This window comes from Mirounga leonina, unplaced genomic scaffold, assembly GCF_011800145.1.
Source record: "Mirounga leonina isolate KUSES-001 unplaced genomic scaffold, KU_Mleo_1.0 Mir_152, whole genome shotgun sequence".
In the NCBI taxonomy this organism is placed as follows: Eukaryota; Metazoa; Chordata; class Mammalia; order Carnivora; family Phocidae; genus Mirounga; species Mirounga leonina.
In genome coordinates, this window is record NW_023270380.1 from 11,542,797 (window position 1) to 11,567,552 (window position 24,756).

The 24,756-nt window shown below is 41.9% G+C and overlaps 1 long non-coding RNA gene across 7 annotated transcripts in view; it reads right to left on the reverse strand.

Moving 5' to 3' along the window:
• Nucleotides 1–941: 941 nt before the first annotated feature.
• The window catches only part of LOC118012971, a 30,164-nt gene continuing 6,349 nt past the window's right edge, over nt 942–24,756 (reverse strand). For 5 of the 7 annotated variants that reach the window (XR_004679879.1, XR_004679880.1, XR_004679884.1 and 2 more), the window contains 4 exons: nt 9,855–9,962; nt 8,861–9,083; nt 8,392–8,472; nt 942–2,977 (listed from right to left, as the gene is read on the reverse strand). This is a non-coding gene — a long non-coding RNA (uncharacterized LOC118012971). Of the gene's footprint in view, nt 2,978–8,391; nt 8,473–8,860; nt 9,084–9,854; nt 9,963–12,872; nt 13,434–24,756 lie in introns of those variants that run through there. The other 2 variants (XR_004679885.1, XR_004679882.1) reach the window with 2 other exon arrangements.

The window sequence follows — 24,756 nt, forward strand, 5'->3', positions numbered from 1 at the left end:
CCATCCATGTCGTTGCAAATGGCAAGATTTCATTCCTTTTATGGCTGCATAATATTCCATTGTATCTTCTTTATCCATTCATCTGTCGATGGACATCTTGGCTCTTTCCAGTTTGGCTGTTGTGGACATTGCTGCTATAAACATTGGGGTGCACATACCCCTTCGGATCCCTACATTTGTATCTTTGGGGTAAATACTCGGTAGTAATATTGCTATTCTTTTAAATAAATATGTTTTGCCCAAGACATGTCTCCAGAAGGTACTTCTCCAGAAGGCACTGCAAGTAACCCTAAAAAAGAACTTTCCCTTCTTGTCTCTAAGCTCTCCTGGAGCTATCGCACACAGCACTTGGGTCTCCTTTCACGTCCCAGTAGAGAGATGTGCTATATGAAATTATCACTCTCAGAGAAATGAGGATGGGGCCAGGTATTCCTGGGAGAACCACAGAGCAGAATAGGCATGTGCTGGGTCCAAGTTGCATTCAGAAATTGTGACTTGGACCAGAGAGTGATGGGAAAGAGAAGACCTAACATGACAAATCAGCATTGACTGTTTTACTCTCCAACCTAACACTGGCTATTGGTTATTCTACTCTGGTCCTTTTGGTATTAACTCTAACTATAGTCCTTTGGAACACATAGTCTGCTTTTAGCTCTTCCAAGAATAGAAAAAGATAATAATTTGTATCTACCAGCAGGTGTTGGGGCATTTGCCAGGTGTTTCCCAGAGTGGCCCTCTTTTTTCAAGGTGTAGGAGGGACATGGAGAAGGAGTCAAGGTTGCCCTGTGCCTCACTTCTACAAATCTTTCCCTTCAGAACATCCTTCTGGCTTCCAAGGCATCACTGTTTCTGAAAACGAAGAGCACCTTTTTGAAAGAAAAAAGGGAATGAGACAAACTCTGTTTAGAGTATCTTTTTTGTCTTTCTTTTTCATGGTGTGGCATCTTTAATCTCCATTCATTCATTTAATTGTCCAATCAACATATATCTGGGCATATATCACATGCTCATTCTGTGCAAAGCTCTGTGGACAGACCCGTGACTGTGGCACATAGGGTCCAGCCTTTACGGAACTGAGTCTCCTTGAAACTTGGCTTCTTTATCTGACACTGTTACAACCTCTTCACAGCCCCTGGAGTGAAGTTAAAGGAGTCAAAAGAACCCTGACATTTGGTAATGGCTTCAACGACCTATTGCTGCTGCCTAACAAACCATCATAAGCTCTGTGCCTGAAAAGGACCACCACCCCTTCTTTGCTCACGATTCTGCAATTTGGGAAGGGCACAGCTGGGTGGTTCTTCTGCCTTCCCATGACGCAGCTGGGGCCAGACATGTGGTCACCTCTAGCTATGAGTTTGGCTGGGGCTGGAACAGCCAAGATGGCAGGCAGCATGATCGCTCATCATTCGGTGGGCCAGCCCAGGCTTTTTTATACTTACTCTTTACAGCCTGGATCCCAAGAAAGAAAAAGTGGAAGCTACAAGGTCAGTGAAAGCCAGGGCTTGGAAGTCCCAGAACATCACTTTCCCTGTACTCTCCTGGCCAAAGGCAGTCACAGGGCCAGGCCAGACCCAAGGGGACAGGAAAGAGACCACACTCCCTAATGGAAGGAGTGTCTGGAATGAGAGGAGCTGTCGGCAGTCATAGGGGGAAACACTCTGTCATAAGCCACCCTTTGGCCACAATAATTCACACCCACACGCCCACACACACAGACTTGTGGAGTACACTCCCTCCTCCCACACTGTCGTTCTGTGTAGCACTGGCTCTAAGGACCAGGATCTAATGGTAGACACTAGGCCCAGGTGTGGTGGAGGCATTTTAGATGCTGCTCCTCTTCCTCTAGAGAAATGTGAGCTGAAAAGACGAGTTACAGACACAACGTACGATGCTGAGACAGGGATAAGTTAACTACAACAGACACTCGTGTTCAAAGCGGGGGAGCGAGAAGACACAGAGCAGCCACCAGCCCTAGCAGTTCTGAAAGCCAGCTGAGCACTGTCACCCTCACTCTGGGAACCCAGACCGCCCCGCCATTAGGGGCTTGTTCTTCTCCCCAGGAGCTGCTTCCCAAACCACTGTTCCTGGCTCCCTGCTCCGGGGTGCAGACTATGACCTTTGAGGCTTCCTTGTCCATAAGCCACTGCCTGCCCTTTATGGTCCAACAGCTCTCTCAGCCTGGGTCCTGTCCACAGAAAGTTGGGGGCCCGATGGTTTTTTTTTGTTTTGTTTTGTTTTTTACGTTTTGAACTGTCTCTTTCCTCTTTAGTTCAGGCTAGCGGTGGTTTCATCAATAGAGCTGTCTTCAACATTTTGAGGGTTTCCTATGAGTCTTAACAGAGTTTACTTCTTGCCCTCGACAACTCTGCCCACAAAGCAACATCTGTAATTCTTCCAAGAACAAACTTCTGTCTACTTTGGGCCTTGTCGAAGTAGCTGCTGTTGGACTCCCCTGAAGATTCTTCTTAGAAGCCCTTTTGGCTAGATGAGAGGGTCTATGAAACATCTTAATGTGTAGAGGCTTCAACATAGTCTGGATTGGATTTTTACCTCGAGGCCACATTCGAAAGGCAGGCCCCTAAGGCCATTTCTTCCTTTGAGACTGTTGCTGACAACACAGAATCTCCAAGGCCCTATTTCCTCTACATTCTGCTTGAAAACGGAATAGTTCCTTTTTTAACACATCTCTCTCTCTCTCTAGTAACACCATCACACATCACTAAAAGAAGCCAACTGATACTCTGAACGTGCAGCTTGAAACTCCCCTTTGCCAGATCTACAAGTTCATTAGGTACATTTTCTGTCTTCTGTGTTTTACTGCTCACAAGGGATGCCAAACACTTTGCTACTACACAGCACCACTTCTCCAGCCTGCAATACGACTTCCTCACGACCCTCAGAGCCTCCACTGAGAGTCTCCTTCCCAGACCAAGGAGGTACAGCAACTAAATGCAAACGCAGGATCCTGGATTGGATTCTGAAATGGGAAAAGAACATTACCAGAAAAACTGGCAAAGTCCCTACAAGGTCTGTGGTTTATGTCAATTTCCTGGTTTTGATCATTATTCTCTGGCTATGCAATTTATCACTATTTGGGCAGCTGGGTGAAGAACATGCATGAACTCTGTGCCAGTTTTGCAACTTTTGTGTAAGTCTAAAATTGTTTCAAAATAGAAATTTAAAAAAAAATAGTGAATTAAAAAAAAAGAGAGGTTTCTTCTTCACCTCTCCAACCTCTACCCCATGCCTGCTCCCAAAGCTGATGCCACATGTCTTAGATTTTTGTTAAGCCAACATCCAACTCCCAGACATTGATTTCCATTATTTACTATGCATAACACACTACCCAAAAGTGTGGCAACTTGAAACAGTATGGACCATTTTCTTGCTCACCATTCTGCACTATGGACAGAACACAATGGTGACAGCTTGTCTTTCCTTCGTGTACTGTTGGCTGGGGCAGCTTGGCTGGGGCTAGGGGACCCGAGATGACTTCGAGCACAGGGCTAGTGGTTCAGCTGGAATGGCTGAAAGAGCGAGGGGCTGGGCCTGTCTCCCTCTGGAAGGTCTCATCCTCCAGAGACACGCTGCCTCCATGAGGCCTTCCTCTTCAGCACAGCTGTCAGTGTTCTTTACATGGTGATTATTGTCAAAGAGAGCAAAAACTAAAGTTGCCAAGTCTAGGCCCAGAACTGGAATAGCATCATTTTTGCCTTGTTCTCTTGACCAAAGCAAGTAATGGAGGCTGTCAAGATTCCCGGGAGGGGAAGAGACTCTACCTCTTAGTAGTAAGCACGGAAAAAAATGGAGGAATCGCTGGTGGTCCTCTCCCACCATGACCCCAGCCCACTCCTTTAGAAATGTCTCCTCAAAACAATCTTCCATGGTCAGTTCTTCCTGGAAGCTCTATCATTTTTTTAATAATTTTTTTATTATGTTATGTTAGTCACCATACAGTACATCATTAGTCTTTGATGTAGTGTTCCATGATTCATTGTTTGCATATAACACCCAGTGCTCCATACAATACGTGCCCTCCTTAATACCCATCACCGGGCTACTCCATCCCCCCACCCCTCTCCCCTCTCGAATGCTCAGTTTGATTCCTGGAGCCCATAGTCTCTCGTGGTTCATCTCCCCCTGATTTCCCCCCATTCATTTAAGAATCATTGCTATCAGGGTGCCTGGGTGGCTCAGTCTGTTAAGCATCTGACTCTTGATTTCAGCTCAGGCTGTGATCTCAGGGTCCTGAGACCCAGCCCTGAGTATGGGCTCCATGCTCATTGGGGAGTCTGCTTGGGATTCTGTCTCTTTCCCCACTTGTGCTTTCTCTCTCAAATAAATAAATCTTAAAAAAAAAAAAAAAAAGAATCATTGCTATCAGTTGACAATTTGATTAGCAACTATTTTCTTTTTGTTATCTATCTTGTTCCCTAATCCTATAATTTCTTCACTGGCTCTCTCATCCATGTTACATGCATATTTCTACTCCAGGATTAATGCATGCCACAAAATTATCCATGAAAATTCAGTGAAATAAAACAGAAGGGATAATACATATATCTGTGTTTGCATAAACCTATGGAAAATATCCAAGAGAATAAACAAGAGAGAAGATAACACTGCTTATCTCTGACTACAGGATGGGGAGGGAGGGCTTCAGAGGGAGGAGAATTTCTCTTTCCATATCTTTCTGTATGGGTTGAAGTTTCTTTACAATGATCCTTTAGTGTTTTCGTAAGGTAAAAAAGTGATCTTGCCCAATAGAATTAAGTCTAAAAATCAACAAATGCCCATTATCAGAAGAATATCAAATAAACCAGGGAGAGAGCTCAACCCTGATTTCATTCTCAAATAAATGAGCATGCTAAGGGAGTTCTAGCATTTAAGACTGAATGCCTGTTTGGGGTCCACTGCCACAGAAATACTTGAGAATATCTGTCATAAATGGCGTCTAGAGTAGCTGATGTGTGCACCTTACCCTGAGTACCCTCTCTCCCTAGATCAACTGCCTCCCCTAAATCTACTCTGACTCTTTGTGCTATTGAATAACTTTTGCTGCTCAAAGAAAACATAAGGAACACTCATCTGGTGTCATAGTACAACCACGATTCAAGGCAGGGGCAGACTACTTTGGGATCCGGGAGTATAAGAGCTAGGAGAAACCTCAAAAGTCCCTTAGTTCACCAATCCCATTTTACACATGAACCGAAGCCCCAAGGGTTTATATGCCCAGATTACTTAGCTATTCAGTGAGGGACCCTTCATTGCAGCCTGGGAAAATTCCTGTTAGTCCATCGGTGAATAAAGATGGGAAGAAAACCTCATTTTGATAAAAACCCAAACAAGTTAATTAGAGAGAAATTTGGTTACAGATAGCTTTTAAGTTTTCAAGCCTTGAACAGGAGTGAATGAAGGGAACAAGAAGACTGCCTGAGGCCCCTAAATAGAGTCTAGAATAGGGAAAGAGAGGGATAAGTAAACAATACAATTACTGATGCTCACTCTCTTGCCCTGAAGTGGGGCAATTCATTAGACCAGGAGATTAGGGTTCTAAAGATCAAACGTGAAAACACGAATTGCTATGTGTTGCTAATTTGCCTCTCCTCCTCAGTGCTAGGATCATTGGGAGAGTATTTCCCAAGGACGTTCAAGAGGCAGCCCTTATATGTGGCCTGACAAAAAAAAAAAGAAAAGGAAGGGAAGGCCGAACGCCGTCGGGAATAGAGGGAACACTGCCACCTGCTGATGAGCCAGAGACGGTGTAAATGGTGCACGGCATAGTCAACGGGGCATGTCCAGCAGGACGCAACACCACCCAACGGGTCTCTTTGAAGTCTGAACAGGTCATTGCAGAGAGACAGTCGAACTTTGGATTTCACCAGGCCAGTTTGCCCCATAGAAGGGTTAGTTTGCTTCTGGTATGAGAGTAGGAGAGGCTGCATCCCTGCTTGCCTCTCTTCCACGAATATTGTCACCTATTAGTTCTGAACTTTCCCCTAAAACCTAAACCTCAAAATAATAAAATATACTTGGCTGAGACTAGATAAAAGGGATTGGAGAGGAAAGAGCAATACAGAGAAGTTTATTCGAGTGACACGTTCATGTGGTTAAGAATTCCCAGTGGCTCACTAATACACTTCCCCAGATAAAGGTCTTTTTTTTCCCTTTACTCTTCCCATTTCGTCCTCTTCTATTCTTTTCTCTTAAAGATTTTATTTTATTTTTGAAAGATTTTATTTGAGAGAGAGAGAGAGACAGAGAGAGAGCAAGCTGGGGGAGGGGCAAGAGGGAGAGGGAGAATCTCAAGCAGACTCTGCACTGAGCGCAGAGCTGATGTGCGGCTCTATCTCATCACCCTGAGATCATGACCTGAGCTGAAATCAAAAGTCAGACGCTTAACCCACTGAGCCACCCAGGCACCCGAAGATTTTATTTTTTTAAGCAATCTCTACACCCAGTATGGTGCTCACACCCACAACCCTGAGATCAAGAGTCGCATGCTCCACTGACTGAGCCAGCCAGGCGCCCCTTCCTCTTCTATTCTTATACAAATACACGTACACTGAAAGGACAATTGAAAGAGAGGACTGGGAAAGGTGCTGATCCTTTGTGTACAGCCTCGGTTTTTCCATGCTGCCATGGACTGAATGTGTGTGCCCCTCCCCGCCCCAAAATCTTAGGTTGAAACTCACCCCCAGGTAATGGTATTAGGAGGTGGGCCTTTGGGAGGTGATTGGGTCGTGAGCGTGGAGCCTTTACGAATGGGACTAGTGCTCTTAGGAAAGAGGCCTGTCAGAGCTCCCGCCCCCTTCCACCACGCCAGGTGAGGTCACCTGTGGAAGACAGCCATCTCTGAATCAGGAAGCTCGCCCTCACCAGACACCAAACCTGATCCTGCAGGCAGGCTGATCTGAGACTTTCAGCTTCTCAAACTGTGGCAAGTAGATTTCCATTGCCTCGAAGCCACCCAGGCTACCGTGTTAGCAGCCCAAACGGACTAACACACCCTCTTCCTTCCATCCTTCTACTCTCCTTTCCCTGCCCTCTTTCTTGCCATTGTCTTTCGTCCTATGCCCATTTTCCTCCTACTCACCTCTACATTTCAAGATTCTCCTTATTGGGGTGCCTGGGTATGGAGACTGCTTAAGATTCTCTCTCTCCCGGGCGCCTGGGTGGCTCAGACGGTTAAGCGTCTGCCTTCGGCTCAGGTATTGATCCCAGGGTCCTGGGATCGAGTCCCGCATCGGGCTCCCTGCTCCTTGGGAGCCTGCTTCTCCCTCTGCTTCTCTCTCTCTCTGTCTCTCATGAATAAATAAATAAAATCTTTAAAAAAAAAAAAAAAAAGATTCTCTCTCTCCCTCTGCCCCCACCCACCCCAACCACACACACTCTCTCTCTCTCAAAAAAAAAAAAAAAAAAAAATTCTCCATATTAAGATACTGATGCGGCTAGGAGACAGTAGGAAGGGGACATTCGCATCACTGCCCGGTTACATGGCTCCAACCGTACCTCCCATTGTATATTATGCTATTGCTCTGTGCCTTTTGATTTTTCAACCACGTGAATATGGTATCCTTAATTTACATTTAATTTTTTAAACCTAACCTAGTGGGGCCCAGTGGAGAGGGGGGGCACTGTTTAATTTCCATGGTTCCACTTAATGACAAAATAAAGCACTTCTAGATCCTACCCATCATAGCCTTCTTGTTAACGACACCTTAGGATTAGTAAGTTCAAAAGGTACTCTCATTGTGATTTAGGTTTTTCTATCTTATAGCAACCTCAGAAAGAATACCATAGAAAAACCTAATGTTGTCAGATCTAGCTGAGGGAAATTCTATCTTTTCTAAATACAAAAGGTAAACAGTTTTCTTTAGTGGATTTTTGCTAATTCGTTGTACTTAAGTATGTTGCATTTCTTAAAAGATATACAGGTTTGGGTGCCTGGGCGGCTCAATGGGTTGAGCGGCTGCCTTTGGCTCAGGTCATGGTCTCAGGGTTCTGGGATCCAGCCCCACATTGGGCCCCCTGCTCAGCGGGGAGTCTGCTTCTCCCTCTCCCTGTGCCCCTCTCCCCTGTTTGTGCTCTCTCTCTCTGTCATATAAATAAAATCTTTAAAAATATATATGTGTGTACAGGTTTTACATTTCAGGAAACCCAAGAGGAAAAGGAGATCTGTAAACAAAAGGTCATGATACTTAACAACTAATTTGGGAATATTTCAAATTCTTAACATAAATTTTATGAAGCTGGGGAACTTGGGAGGAGGCAGGAAGTTAGTAGATAGAAACAGTCTATTTTTCTAAGGAGAAAACAAACAAACAAACCCTTATTTTCTTAGCTCTAAAACTTAAGTCTTATCTGAAATTTCTTTCCTGGACATAGTACCTTTGTCTTGGCTGCCTCCCAGGGTGCGGTCCCAGGCCATTGGCTGCTAGAGCTCATAGGGCCACCCTCTTCCTAGGTCACCTGTTGGAGCAAGTGGAAGGGAGGCCTTAATGAAGATCTATCTCATTATTAATGTGTCCTTACAGACTTGCTAACTGTAATATATTTTATTGCTCTATTATTCAGTCTTTATATTTTTTAAGTAACTTGTAACTGTAAAATAGGATTGTCTGCATTTCAAGTCCTATTTATTTTACAATGTTGAGGCATTTGTCCTATTAACTGGGCAAGCTTTCCTTATGATTTGAATTTGACACATTAAATCTTCTGTTTTTAAAGTAGAATTCTCTGCCTGAGGAGGACCATTACTCTATTTTTGAAATGTATTGTCCCTTTTAACTATATCCAGAAATTTGGAAAACAGAAAGTTTTGCCCAAAGAATAAGCTATATGTTAGTAGCTCACTTACCTTGGCAGCTTACTTGACTTGGGTTTGCTTGGAGACGCTAGGTCAAGCAATCCTGACCTCTAGTTCTTCCAAACTGCACAAAATATTTTTAATAACCTTCTCCTCTAGACATCTGTTTATTTTGCAATGAACAATTAAACGCATTTCTGCTTCAGGGCACAGAACACAAACCAAGTAGAGTGCTGTTTTTGTACCACCTTGGTTGATGGAGACTCATGATGCCCTTTAAAAGAAATAAAGTTATGAATGAAAATACTTTCAGAGGTTGTCCCAAAGCAAATTATAGAAATTAAATGTCTCCTAGTACTCTGGTGGATTACCACTCACTGGCCACCAGTCATTTAAATACAGTGATCATGGGATTTTCCCAAAGTTAGAAAACTATGAATCACATATGGGGATTCTCAGAGGGAAACTCTCCCGAGTCCTTGAGAAGCAGAGCAATGTCCTCAGCAACGTGGGTTTGGGGAAATGGTCACATAGCGTAGGAGACTCTAACAATAGCAATTCTGCTGCTGGGGATAAACCTCAGAGTAGGAGTTTCAAACTGGAGAACGGAGGCACACAGATCGTTTTCAAGGGGATAATTCCAGATCTTTATCTTCCATGTCTGAACTACCTGAGAACTCGTGGAGTCAAGCACCCCTGTGGTTCCTAATCCCTACCTCCCATTCATAGTGGCCCTTTCTCCCTCTTTAGAAGAGAAAGGCACACCTGTCTTCTCTATCTGAATGCTCAAGGATATGTTGCCCCAAAGGGTAAAAACCTGCAAGAAGCTAAAGAGACGATCCGAAATAATATCAACATTGAGAATCTGAATGAGTCTACTGACTAACAAACACTTTGAACATTAGTTTAACATTTCTTGTTTCCTAGGGAACTGAAGGAAGACCTAAGCAAACTGCCCACTGATAAATCATTAAAAATAACACCACTAAGTGATGTGGGGCATACAATGCGGAAAGCTTTCAAATAAATGAGTAACATCACTTACTCAATTTATTCCAACCGTCATCTACTTATTGATGTACGTGAATGATAGTCCTCGGGGTTTATAATATAAAAGCAAAAACTGGGTGTAAACTGATGCTGAACCCGTCTCCTAGAAATAAGTAAAATTCGTTCATGATATACAAACTGATTTCTTAAAGTTCCATTGATATTTTTTATGTTTCAATGTGATCAACATTTAAAAGCATTTAATTGGTCGATTATGAACTAAAAATAATAACTCAATTCAGAAAAATTGTTAACACTTTGGAGTATTATGGTCAAAGAAATTTAATGTAATGTAATTTAAATTTATATATAAAATTTGTTATAGAGAAATATGGTAACGTGATCAATAAAAAACACTCACACATAACAGATATAATGTATGTTACATTCAAATAAAAGCCTGTGACAAGTAGAAAGTTCAAGTCCCAAAAGAAAAAGAAGTGACGTAGAATTTCCCACTGTAAGAGACCTTGTTCATATCATTAATGTGTGATGGATAATGGTGAGTATCAGATCACTATGGTACTTATACACCATTGGATACATTTAAGAATTCCACTTTTATTTTTTGAAAGATTTATTTATTTATTTGAGAGAGCGAGCCAGAGCCGGGGACCAGGGCAGGAGGACAGGGAGAGAAAGTATCAAGCAGATTCCCTGCTGAGCACAGAGCCAGACGCAGGGCTCCATCCCAAGACCCTGAGATCACGACCTGAGCCGAAACCAAGAGTCGGATGCTTAACTGACTGAGCCACCCAGGTGCCCAAAGAATTCTACTTTTAAATGTTAATGTTTCCACTACAAAGAAATTAATTCCTTTGCAACTAAAAGTTATGATAAAAAGTTTGATTCCAATTCTAAAATGTGTAAGGAGGAAAAGTTTTTCCAAATTGTGGGGTAAAATGTTTGAAGACCCCTACTCTACAGAAACTTTCATAGATGTCATACAAACACTTACATAGGGATGTTCATAGCAATATTATTTGAAATAGCAAGAAGTTAGAACCTAAATGTCCATCAATATGGCTGAATAAAATGTGGTATTTTCATGCAATGGACTATTACATGCCAGGTTAATAGGAATAAATTAGATAAATATATCAACAGGGAAGTATCTCGAGATTTACCAGACTCTAGTGAAATGTGATCCTCAGAATTACAGGGGGTTCATCTTTCTCTCCTTCCTATCCTTCTCACAACAGAAAAACCAGTCGAGGAGGCAGGAGCTCCATAGGCTATGTGACATCATCCAAACCTTGACCCTGGAGCAGAGAACTTTGAATGGGTGTGTAACGTGATCATATCACGGTTATGATCCTGAAGGCACCACAGTTGTCTGATGCATTTTAATGACTAATGCCCTGCCGGGAGTGGAGGGAGGGGGATTAAAAGGGCCAAAGAACCAATTAGAAGGAAAAGAATTTCCTCATCGTCTTTCTGAAATCTCTCTACTTGCCTGGGAAGAAGTAAGGTTATGTGGGGTGGACAGAGGAAATATTAGTGATCTTGCAAATATCAAATGGTGAGATAAGCAGAAAGTGACTCTTAGCAAGAAATTCATTCTAGGCTAATAAAATCCTAGTTCACAAGTTTGTTTCTGTAGGAATGCAAAATCCATAATGCCCACTAATAACAACTAAGTTCCTTGCCAAATTTCATTCCTCTCTTTCTGTTTAGAAAAATCTACTTAAATATTTGAATAGTTTCTCTTTTTTTTAAAGATTTATTTATTTGAGGGTGCCTGGGTGGCTCAGACGGTTAAGCATCTGCCTTCGGCTCAGGTCATGATCCCGGAGTCCTGGGATCGAGTCCCGCATCGGGCTCCCTGCTCCTTGGGAGCCTGCTTCTCCCTCTGCTTCTCTCTCTCTCTCTGTCTCTCATGAATAAATAAATAAAATCTTTAAAAAAAAAAAAGATTTATTTATTTGAGAGAGAATGAGAGAGAGAGAGAGAGCACATGAGAGGGGGAGGGTCAGAGGGAGAAGCAGACTCCCTGCTGAGCAGGAAGCCCAATACGGGACTCGATCCCGGACTCCAGGATCATGACCTGAGCCGAAGGCAGTCTCGTAACCAACTGAGCCACCCAGGCGCCCCTGAATAGTTCCAAAAGTAAATCCTATTTTCCAACTGACCATAATATAAAATTAGTGACAACAAAAAATGGGGATAAGAGCAATAATGATACTATCCACCACCATTTATTACTAACATTTGTTGATAACATTTAGAAATGTAGAAGGTCATTAAAGGGCATATATAAGGTCTTGCGAAGACCTCTGGCATGTTTACATTTTCTCTCTTCGGTCTCTGCAAACATGGTTTTATAAGGACACCCTGGAGTAAGTACTTACATATTATATATTATATAAATGATAAAGAATATTTATCGATAACATACACTGTTAAGTGATCTACACAAATACATCTTCTGTCTTTCTTACAGCTTGACCCTATCCTCCTCTCTACCCCAAGCATTGACTGAAAAGTCATCCCTCTCTTGTAACATCTGAGGCTTGATGATCATTTCTGCAGCCTTCCACCTTCAGCAATTTGCTCCCAAAGGTTCCCAGTATGCTGCAAGTACTTTCCCAGAAGACCCATCCCATCAGTTTCCTAGACACACCCCCACAGGCACGAACCTCCACGGGGAAGCAGCCTTCGCACCTTCGCCCCTTAGCAAAGCGGAGAAAAGGGAGAAAACGATGTCACTGGATGGCCTGTATTCATTGACCCTCACAGTGTGTGTGTGAAAGGAGGGCGCAGGGTTGTAGCCCTTCGCAGCCCTGGACATAAAATTAAACTGCATTTGCCATTGCTGGCAAATATTTCCAACTTTTCGCCGTACTTAATAATTTCCTGTCATTCCATTCTTCTCCTTGGGGCACGGAACGGAGCATTTCTCCAGTCAGACACTCTTGGTGTTCGTTTAGGCAAACACACTCAACCTGAGTCACTTCTTGTCTTCCTTCTACACCATTCCTCACTGCCTCACCCTGAAAATGGACGTACTTACCCATTTATACTCAGACCATAAATTCCTTGAGCAGCTATTTGGCGTGGAGGTTAAAAGCACAGTTTCCAGAGCCAGACGGTCTGCTTTCAAATTTTGCTCCGCCGCATACCAGTTGTGAGATCTTTGGCAAGCTGGTCCATCTCCCTGCAGGCCAGGGTCATCCAGCGTCTAATGGGGACAGTACTAGTTCTAGCGGATGGGGCTGTTCTAAGGGTTAGGTGCGGAGCTATGCAGCACTCAGAACAAGCCTGGCACGTGGTAAACACTGTAGGAGTGTCCACTGTGAGCTGTTACGGAGAGAAGAGAGAGCTTCTGTTCCTTTGCTTTTGCCCAGCTGCCCCCTCCAACACCTTGCACGCTGTCTGCCATTTGGTAAGCTTTCAGTAAATGCTGAATGAGTGGCGAATAATTATCAACACGTGCCAGATAGGAGATGGTAAGGAAACAAGCACTCCCTTCACCCCAGTCCTTCAAGATGTCCCAATAAACAGTACTTTTAAAATAATTTTATGTCGGGGCGCCTGGGTGGCTCAGTCGGTAAGTGTCTGCCTTCGGCTCAGGTCATGGTCCCAGGGTCCTGGGATCGAGCCCCGCATCGGGCTCCTTGCTCTGTGGAAAAGCCTGCTCTCCCTCTCCCGCTCCTCCTGCTTGTGTTCCTCCTCTCGCTGTATCTCTCTCTGTCAAATAAATAAAAATCTTTAAAAAAAAAAAATAATAATTTTATGTCTTGGGCACCTGGGTGGCTCAGTTGTTAAGCATCTGCCTTCGGCTCAGGTCATGGTCCCAGGGCCCTGGGATCAAGCCCCGCACAGGGCTCCCTGCTCCACAGGAAGCCTGCTTCTCCCTCTCCCGCTCCCCCTGCTTGTATTCCCTCTCTCGCTGTGTCTCTCTCTGTCAAATAAATAAAATCTTTTAAAAAATAAATAAATAAAAAATAATTTTATGTCTTTTATTGATATATCTTATGTCGTACCTGTGAGGCAGTTAAGAGTTTAAACAAGCAGCATTGGCCACTCTAAAGTCAGGGCCTGGTGATCCAATCGTCCAATCACAGTGACCTGCCACATGCTTGAGGCACAGGCCCAACATTGTGACATGAGGAAGAATGCACACGAACTCCTTCTTCCACCCATTCAAAATTCTCTGTGGGGAGGGTGGGGGGGTGCTGGTTCAGAAGATGCCACCTCCCCCGCGGGCTAGATAGTTTCCTGGATAATGTCTCCTACCAACTAGAAGGATGCTAATCCCAGCTGAACTGTGCAAAGAGCAAACCAGCCGGGGCTCCCCAAGAACCCCCCTGATTCACAGCGGTCAGAAGGTACAGTAACAGAACCTAAAGGGCACCTAGACTCTCGAGCTTCAGCCCTGACACCTCCTAGCCCCATCTCAGTCTTCACTTCAGTGAAGCTACTCCCACTTTGCACTGACATTTCTTGAAGGTTAGGGGGGAAAAAAAAAAAACCCTCTTGTGTAAACCTTTGTCCTTCTCACAATGCCTAGCACAGTTTTTTACCAGACACTCAGTTAAGGATTTATATACTCAATAATTGAAAGATTACGTACTTTTTCAAATACACACTTAAACATACAAATACAACTTATCAGCTGGATATAATATAATCCTTAGGTAATAATATTCATATATTACATGACATTATTATGTCATGTTATATGAACCTTTTCTTTCAATACTTTGGTGTGAGGTATTATCTGGAAAGGCCTTTCTCACTATTTCTATCTTTTGTTTCCCAGAGGGAACATCAACAGAGGAAATGTCCATCTTAGTTAATATTCTGTGCTCTGAAGGGGGTGGGAGTGGGGAGTGGAGCCTATGATACTGTTTTAATTACAAATCAAACACAGTAATATACCTTACCTTTTCCTCAGCTGCAGCATAAGTAACCAAAATGCCCAGAATGTGGACTCATAATTTTATTCAAGAGGCTAACTCTTCTCTTTCAAACAGGTTCTGGTGAAATTATTTGTTTCTAATACTGCTCTTTTGATTTTCTCTAAGATGGAAGTGGCCAAATCACAAGTGAGGTTTAGTTTCACAAATTATACATATTAATTCTGGAACAATGTAATGGTTTAATAAAACTCTAGTGGGGGTGGGCTGCAGCATTCTTATTCTAGAATAAGTAATGAGCTTTTATTTTCAAGGGAACCCTAGCAGAGTGAAAGCCATGCCTTCTTGCCAACATGGGCAGAACTAAAGCTCGGTCTTAGGGAACAGGACAATACGGTGGAATAGGAATGGGGGTGGAGAGAGCATGCAAAGAAGAGATGAGAGGCGGAGGAAGGAAAGGCATTACCCTCGAGGATCAGTGGTTCCTTTAGAGCCTGCTCTACAGATTAACACAAGTTCATAGAGGTAAAAGCTTGTGCAAAGGGGAAAAAGAAAAGGGAACAGGTGAGATGGAAAAGATTAGTGTGAGAAAAAAATGGAAAAGAAAGTCCATCTGGTGGAGAGCAATAGAGCATGACCTGAAACTGCCTTAGGTACCAAAGCTCACTTCTAGAGTCTTCGGCTCACTTGAGACAATAACCTAGTTCCAGCCTCATTCCACTCCAATTATGAGGACTTGTCCTTCATTGTTGATGGTCAAGAATGACTAGGGTTCTGTTTATTTTCATATATGAATTTATTCAAAACTATTACCTGCCAATGACAAGCCTTTATCAAGTGAGCGAAGCAGGGTTCCGTAGCTCCTTTATCTTCCTTCTACTCAATTACGTTTATTCAGCACTACTCTCATTTCTGGTATTTTACCCTGCTGTATGTGAAAGAAATGGACTGTGGGCTTCTCACCATATGCACTTCGAAATAAGCTTCTTAAAGACACAAAATAAATAAATAAAAATAATTGGTCCAAAAAGGACCTGGGCTGTTTAGCTTTGAGGTTATTGACAGTGAAACACGGAGCAAATTGAGTCAAGGGGACCAGGACCCAAACAATCAAGCAGCAAATTAATTCAAAACATTGACATATCAAAAAATATACATATTTGAGACATTATAACTAGACAATAAAAAGCATTAAAGCTACCAGTCTAGTTTTAGGGGATTGTTTCTTTTTCTGTCTGGAAATTCAGTTCAGTAAAAATTAATAAACCTTGCAGAAAATATGCTCAGTGGAACTACGCAGAACTATGTGGAAAGGGGTGCCTGAGTGGCTCAGTCGTTAAGCGTCTGCCTTCGGCTCAGGTCATGATCACAAGGTCCTGGGATCGAGCCCGCATCGGGCTCCCTGCTCGGTGGGGGGCCTGTTTCTCCCTCTCCCACTCCCCCTGCTTGTGTTCCCTCTCTCGCTGTGTCTCTCTCTGTCAAATAAATAAATAAAATCTTTAAAAAAAAAAAAAAAAGAACTATGTGGAAAAGCTGTGGCTGAATTGGGAAGAGTGACACGATATGTAGGGCCATGATTTTTTTTCATGAATATTTTGGCAACCGTCTTAAGTGAGGCTGGATGGCCATAACAAAGTACCTTAGACTGAAAGGCTTACACAAGAGAAATTTAGTTTCTTACAGTTCTGGAGGCTGTGAAATCCAGTATCAGGGGAGTGGCCAGTTCAGCTCCTGGTTTGCAGATGGCACACATGGCAGGGAGTGGGGGAGGAAGAGAGAGAGCACAAGAGCAAGCGCCCTCTGGTGTCCCTTTTTCATAAAGACCCTAATCCCATCATAAGGGCCCCATCTCTATGACCTCATCTAATCTTAATTACCTCCCAAAGGCCCTATCTCTCATTGCCATCATATTGGGGGTTAGGGCTTCAACATATGAATTTTGGAGGGACATTAACATTCAGTCCATAACAGCAAATAAAATATGTTATTCCAGTTCTAGGTAAAAGGAGTAAGCACACTCTACCGTGCTTTTCTCACTGAATGTACCTATGAGACCTGGATGGAACACATGGAACAACTCTTTGAAGCCTATAAATAGTAGCAGGTGAACTAGGAAAGAAGACCAGAACTCAAAGCACCACTAAATCAGCAGTGAGTTGTTTGTTTGTTTGTTTTTTTAAGATTTTATTTATTTAAGAGAGAGAGAGAGCACGCAGGAGCAGGGGGAGGGGAAGAGGGAGAGGGAGAAGCAGACTCCGATGAGTGAGGAGCCCAACATGGGGCCCTATCCCAGGACCCCGGGATCATGACCCAAGCCAAAGGCAGATGCTTCACTGCCTGAGCCACCCAGGTGCTCCCAGCAGTGAGTTTTCTGCTTTGTTTTTTCCCCTATCAGAATCCCCTGGTCACTAGATGTAAGGCAGCCTGAAACTCGGAATGGGTGCCAGGACTCAGAGAAAGCTCTTGAAAAAGCTTTCCAGTCCTGTTCTGGCTCAAGGATCAGGAAAAGCAATTCCTAATGTTCAGAGAGTGTCCAGGAAATCTGCCACTTTTTCCTGTTCTTTTCTCTGTTCTCTCGGACCCCAGGCCCCAGGAAATCCTGCTGCCCCAGCAGTAGTAATGACTACCATGGCAGTGGGGGCCCACAGGCACCAAAATCTCTGAGGGAGGGAAACCTTCCTCTATGGAGAAGCTGTGGTCCCAGAAGTGTGGGCAAAATCACAGTTGTTTTCTCTCTGTCCTTCTATTGCTTGGTCCCAGGCATGGCACAGTCTCAGGAAGTAGGCAGCGGAACAGGATAACTAAAGCACTAGCTTTCTGGTGATGGCAGTAAAAGAGGAAGTCCAGGGAGCCAGGAAGGATCAGAGATCATGGAGAAAGAGAAACTCAGGAAAGTAAGAGATAAAGTTGATTATAAACTCCTAAGCTCCCCCTCAAGCCAGAGCTGAGCCTAAACTGTACCAAAGACTCTGGGCCCCGGGGGGGGGCCAGGGTGGCTCAGTCGCTAAGCGGCTACCTTCAGCTCAGGTCGTGATCCCAGGGTCCTGGGATCGAGCCCCGCATCGGGCTCCCTGCTCAGCGGGAAGCCTGCTTCTCCCTCTCCCACTCCCCCTGCTTGTGTTCCCTCTCTCGCTGTGTCTCTCTCTGTCAGATAAATAAATAAAATCTTTAAAAAATAAAAACAGACTCTGAGACCGAACTAAAGGATGGGCCACCACACATGTCCCAGACTAATCACTGAGTAGTGGCACACATAGAAGATAGATCCAAATAGTACTACAAATGTTTTGAAAACAGAATAGACATTGAAACCACAACCCACAGAATACTGGTTAGAATTTGTAGCTTGAACGCAACTACCTCTATTGCCTGCTAGAACAAAAATATCAATATCCTGCATAGGATTTCAACAAAACCCAGAGTCTTATAATATTCTAAATGTGGGGATACAATTCAAAATTATTCAGCATACACAGAACCAGGAAAATCTCAACTCACATGTGAAAGACAATAACAGAGGTCAATGCACATATGATACAGATGCTGGAATTAACTAACCAAGGCTGTAAAGCATTTATATAAAAGTGTACCAAGAAGTAAGGGGAAATATTCTTAAATACAAAGAAACAGAAGCTAAAGACAACAAAATTGAAATTTTATAACTAAAAAGTAAAATAACCAAAATAAAGAACTCATTGGATGGACTCAATCCCAGAACAGGGATGACACAGGAAAGAGTCAGTGAATTTGAAGATAACTCAACAGAAATTATTCAATCTGAACAATGAAGAGAAAAAATAATGGGAAGAAAATGCACAGTGCCTCAGAGACCAATGGGACAAAACCAAAAGATCTGGAGATCTAGAAGAGGAACAGAAAGAATAAAATGCAGTAAAACATATTCGAGTAGATTAAAAATTTCCCAAATTTGGTAAAAAATATAAACTTACAGATTGAAGAAGCTGAGTAAACCCTAAACATGAGAAATCCAAAGAAATCCATGCCCATATATAGCATAATCAAACTGCTAATGATTGAAGACAAAAAAATATATATATCATGGAAGCAGGCAAGAAAAAAAAAATGACACATTATTTACAAGGCAACAACAATTCAGTGACTACAGGTTTCTCATCAGAAACTATGGAGGGTAGGAGTCCCTGGGTGGTTCAGTCCTTGAGCGTCTGCCTTCAGCTCAGGTCATGATCCCGGGGTCCTGGGATTGAGCCCCACATCGGGCTCCCTGCTCTGCGGGAAGCCTGCTTCTCCCTCTGCCACTCCCCCTGCTCCTCATGCTCTTTCTCTCATTCTCTCTCAAATAAATGAATAAAATCTTAAAAAAAAAAAAAAAACTGGTCCTTTGAGAGAAATGAAATTCATAAATCTTAACCAAAAAAAAATAAATCATTATCAGGAATCAAAAAGAGGGTATCACTATAGACTCTATAGATATTACAAGGGTATTAAGGGAATTCAATAAGCATCTCTAAACACATAAATATGACAACTTAGGTAGAATTAATAATTGTTGAGAGCAAACTACCAAAACTCATCAAAAAGAAAACAGACAACTTAAAGAATCCTATAACTATAAGGACATTTTTTAAAAACCTTTCAAAATAATTTTCCAGGCCTAGATGATTACACTGTAGAATTCTACTAGACATATAAAGATGAAAGAATACCAATTCTATACAAACTATTTCAAAAAATAGAAGAGGACAGAACACTTCCCAACTCATTTTTATAAAACCAGCATTACCCTGATACCAAAACCAGACAAAGGCAATACAAAAAAAAAGCAAAAACGAACAAAACAAAAAACCAACAAAAACTCTAGGTTAATATTTCTCATAAACATTGACATAAAAATCAAACAAAATCTTAGCAAATTGAACACTGAAGCATTTTTTTTAATTATATGCTACAACCAAGCAGGGCTTATCCTGAAAAGGCAAAGCTGCTTCAGTATTTTAAAACACCAACCAATGTAATCTATTATATTAATAGACTAAAGAAGAAAAGCTACATAACCATATCGATTGATGCAGAAATAGCACTTGAAAAAATTCAACATCCATTCAAGATTAAAAAAAAAGCTAACTAAGAAAGAAGAGAACTTCCTCAACCTCAAGTACAAAAGGCTAACATCTGATATCATACTTAGTGATGTAAGACTGACTACTTTCCCCTTCAGATCAGGAACAAGGCAAAGATGTTCCTTCCCACCATTGCTGTTTAACATCATACTAAAACTCCTAGCCAGGGGCGCCTGGGTGGCTCAGTCATTAAGCGTCTGCCTTCGGCTCAGGTCATGATCCCAGGGTCCTAGGATCAAGCCCCGCATCGGGCTCCCTGCTCAGCAGGAAGCCTGCTTCTGCCTCTCCCACTCCCCCTGCTTGTGTTCCCTCTCTCACTGTGTCTCTCTCTGTCAAATAAATAAATAAAATCTTTTAATAAATAAATAAATAAAACTCCTAGCCGGTATGATAAGGCAAGAATAAGAGATAAAGGGCATGCACATTGAAAAGGGAGAAATGAAAATGTCCCTACTTGCAGATGACATGATTGAAACCAAAAGTGACCCAAAAAACTCCCCTAGAACTGAGTTAAGGAAGGTCACAGGACATAAGGTAAAAACACAAAAACAGTCTTATCTGTATACCAGCAATGAACAACTGAAATTGATTTTTTTAAATCATTAGAATACTCCAAAATTATTTAAATACTTAAGAATAGATTTAACAAAACATAAGCAGGATCTCCACACTAAAAACTACAAAACACTAATAAAAGACATTTTTAAAAAGCCCTAAACAAATGGGAAGACCTATTGGGGGACAAGAAACTTAACTCTCCAAGCTGATGCACAGATTTAACTCAATTCTATTAAATATCCCATCAGAATTTTTGTGGATACAGGCAAGCTGATCCTAAAATTAACATAGAAATTCAAAGGAACTAGAAAAGACAAAATAAGTTTGAAAAAGAAGAAAAAAATTGGAGGAATCCCACTACCTGATTTTTAAGTTATGCTCTAAAGCTAGATTAACAGGACAGTGTGGTCATGGTGAAGGGGTAGTCACATAGATCAGACAACAACTCAATGGAACAGAATAGAGAACCTAAAAAGACATCCTCACAAATATGGCCAATTGATTTTTGACAAAGGTCCAAATGATCATCTTTTCCACAAAAAGTGTTAGATGTTCGTATACTTAAAAATGAACCTTAACCAAGGGGGCGCCTGGGTGGCTCAGTCATTAAGCATCTGCCTTCAGCTCAGGTCATGATCCCAGGGTCCTGGGATTGAGCCCCGCACCGGGCTCCCTGCTCAGCAGGAAGCCTGCTTCTCCCTCTCCCACTTCCCCTGCATATGTTCCCTCTCTGTCAAATAAATACATAAAATTAAAAAAAAAAAATGAACCTCAACCTAAACCTCACACTTTATACAAAAATGAACTCAAAATGTATCATAGATCTAAATGTAAAACATAAAACTTGCAGAAGAAACCTTTAGAGAGAGTCATCATGACCTGGGGTATGGCAGAGTTCTCACACATGACACCAAAAACATGATTCATAAATGAAAAAAAGTGATAAACTCGACTTGATCAAAATTTAAAATTTTACAAAAGATACTAGTAAGAGCATAAAAAGATAAGTTACAGACTAGAAGAAAACATTTGCAAATCACAGACCGACAAAGGCCTTGTATCTAGAATACATAAAGAACCCTCAAAGCCCAATAGTAAGAAAACAACCTAATTGTAAAATGAACCGAAGGCTTGTACAGGTGTTTCACCAAAGTAGATAAATGCATGGCAAATAAGCTCATGAAAAAAATGTTAATATCATTAGTCATTAGGGGAAATGCCATTTAAAACCACAATTAGATACCTATTAGAATACTTAAAAAATACTGATGATACCAAGTTCTGGTGAGAATGCAGAACAAATGGAATGCTCATACATTCTCGTGGAAATGCAAAATGGTCCAGCCATTGTGGAAAACAGTTGGGCAGTTACTCATAAAGTTAAAAATATGTTTATCATATGACCTAGCAATGCCACTCCTCAGTATTTATTCTAAGGAAATAAAAACTTCTGTTCACATAGATGTTTATAGCAGCTCTCGTCATAATTACCCAAAACTGGCAGCAACCTAAATGTCCTTCAGTGACTGAATGAACAAAGTGTAGTAGGATGGAATACTACTCAGCAATTAAAACGAGTGAATTACTGACATATGCACATCTTGGATGAGTCTCAAAGGCATGCCGAATAGAAGAAGCCAGTCTCAAAAGGTTACATGCTGCATGATTTAATTGCTACGTCATTCCCATAAAGACAAACCTACAGTGATGGAGAACAGATCCGTGGCTGCCAGGGGTTGAGGAGGTAATTACAAAGGAGTCGCACAAGGTAGTTTTTAAGGAGAATGAAACTGTTAATGTATCTTGATTGTGGTGGTGGTTATATGAATCCATTGTATCAGAATTCAGAGAACTGTAAACACACACATACACACCCTGTCAATTTTACCATATGTTAATTTAAAATAAAACTCAAATAGGATATACTGTTGTTATAATATTTGAAAACAATTTGTATCAGGATAAGTTCAAGATTCAGAGGCATCCACTAAGATTCAATGGCATGTAATATTCCTTTCTATCCTGAGAGAATGTGATTCCTTGAAATTATATCCTCCTAAAAATATATCTAGATCTTCCCTAATCATCTCTATAACACTGGAGGAGGTGTCTTTATCAAGGGAAAAATGCATGTGTCTTATCTTTCTTAATATTGGTTTGTTACTTCAGTGAGAGAGATGTGTTCCAAGCTTAACACACCACTCAGTATGTCAACAGTCAATGAAATTAACAGTAAACTGTACCATGTAGAAGAGGTATGGAATTTCCTACTCTTGAATTTACTTCCTAGAGAATGAGATTTTAAAATCTTCTTTAAAAAAAAGACATAAATTTTTTTCTGTTAATAAAAGTACCAAATGAACACGTAGGTATAGCTAAATCTATGTCCTTACTTCTGCACTCTTCCTCTTCAGCTCTCAATTAAAACATGATTCATGAGAATCTATGTGAGTGTTTTCAAAATTTGTCAGTGATCTCTCACTAACTGGGGGTGGTGATAGGTACATTCCTGAAAAGTGCCTTGTTAGCTAAAACCTGGCAAGTTCAAGGTTTCACAGAAAGTAGGGAATTTACAAGAGAATAAAACAATAATATTGATAATAAAGCAGAAAAGACTATTTTCCTTCAGTTGCTCATGAGCTCATATCCTGAAAGCCATGATCTGCTATGGAAGATGGGGTTTATTTTATATTAACCACACTTCTTTTTGAAAAAGTTCTTGATGTAGCCCTTAGTATATTGATATTAAATGCTTTCTTGCATTTACTTTCTCTCTAGTAGCATTTTTGCAAGCCTTGGCAACATTCTTAGTAGCCAGCTGGTCTCTCCACAAAAGAAGGGCATGGTTTCTCTAGGCCCGGCCTCCTACTGTTATTCTCTACTTGTCATATATGGACAGGGTGGAGAAGAGCAGACCTCCTCCATCTTTACCATCTGACCTTAAGATTGGGATAGGGGTGCAGATGAAGGTAGGGATAACTGGAGCTAAGTCCTTTAATTTAAAGGAACTGAACTCTTTCAGACATACACAGATCAATTATTTTACAATTCAAGCATACAAATGTGAAACCACATTGTGACTAAACTAGGACGGGCAGAATGGTGGCCAACAAGGGGTTACTACACAAATCTCAGAAACCTTCCTCACTTAGTGTTTCCAACTCTACTCCCAAACGTAGAATTCAAATTTAGCATTCATTTGTTGGGTCCCGGGGGGAAGAAATTCAAACCAAAGTTGCTTCACACTCAGGCCAGAGAGAATCACAGAACCGTGGAATGACGAAGCTGGTAGAACTAGCTCAGTTCCAGAGGAAGTGACCCAGAAAGGCTATCCGACATGTGACAGGGCCACAGAGCTGACCCTTTCATTCAGTATTGTCAGAATTTCTCAAATACTGTACTCAATCATCTGCATCTTGCATGCTTGAAACTATTTTGAGAGAGGCTGTATTTGTACCTGACACTCTGGACTTGGCAATACTTTCCTGTATCAGATACAGAGACAGAATTTGGAGACGGTCACTAAAATGGAGTATCATAGACCCCCACCCTCCTATCGAATGAGGAAGAATGTCTCCGGAGAGGTTTTTAGTTGTCTCCTGTTTTTGTCTACATGTGTGAGTTCACATGCTGGCAACGCTTATGATTCACTCAACTGAAGAAATAGGATTATTTACTCTTTACCCCTCCCCCCTCCAAAAAAAAATGAACAATCACTGTATTTCATGACTTTAGACACCACTCAAACTGTTTCCCCATCTACCTCCAAGAGTTCTAGGAAAGGAGTCGGGGAAGGCTCCTTCGACCCTAGCCCATGAGGACAGCATGATAACAGACTATGGAAAGCCAGTCTATCTAGCCCAAGTAGGACTGAATGAGGGATGCATTGGAATGTGGAAGGTAGAACACTGTCCAGCCTGAGATTCAAGATCATCTAGACAAAATTCTCATGTTGCTTTCAGCCGGTTAAGAATCACTAGCATCTCTTCTGCTTTTTGCACACCACCACAGGGGGAAAAAACACTGTTGGGGGGTCAACCTCTTTGTCTCCTTTCCTTAACTGTCCCCTTTGTGGCCCCCCTCCCCATTTACCTGAGAACACAGAAGACATAAAGAAACAGGTATGGGCCATGCCTCTGGCACTGGACTCATTCAGCATTGACTGCTCTCAGAATAGTTCTGGAGTTTAAGCTTAATCATTAGCAGCGGACTGGAAAGGAGAAAGGTGCATGAAACTCTATCAGGTACAGTGTTTTGAAGTTGAATGCGACTTTGAGCACAGCCAAATTAGTATACTTGATTTGTTTCCTGTACTTCTGTGACTCAAGTTACAGGCTTTTCTTTCTTTCTTTTCTTACTTACACCTTTGTTTTGTTTT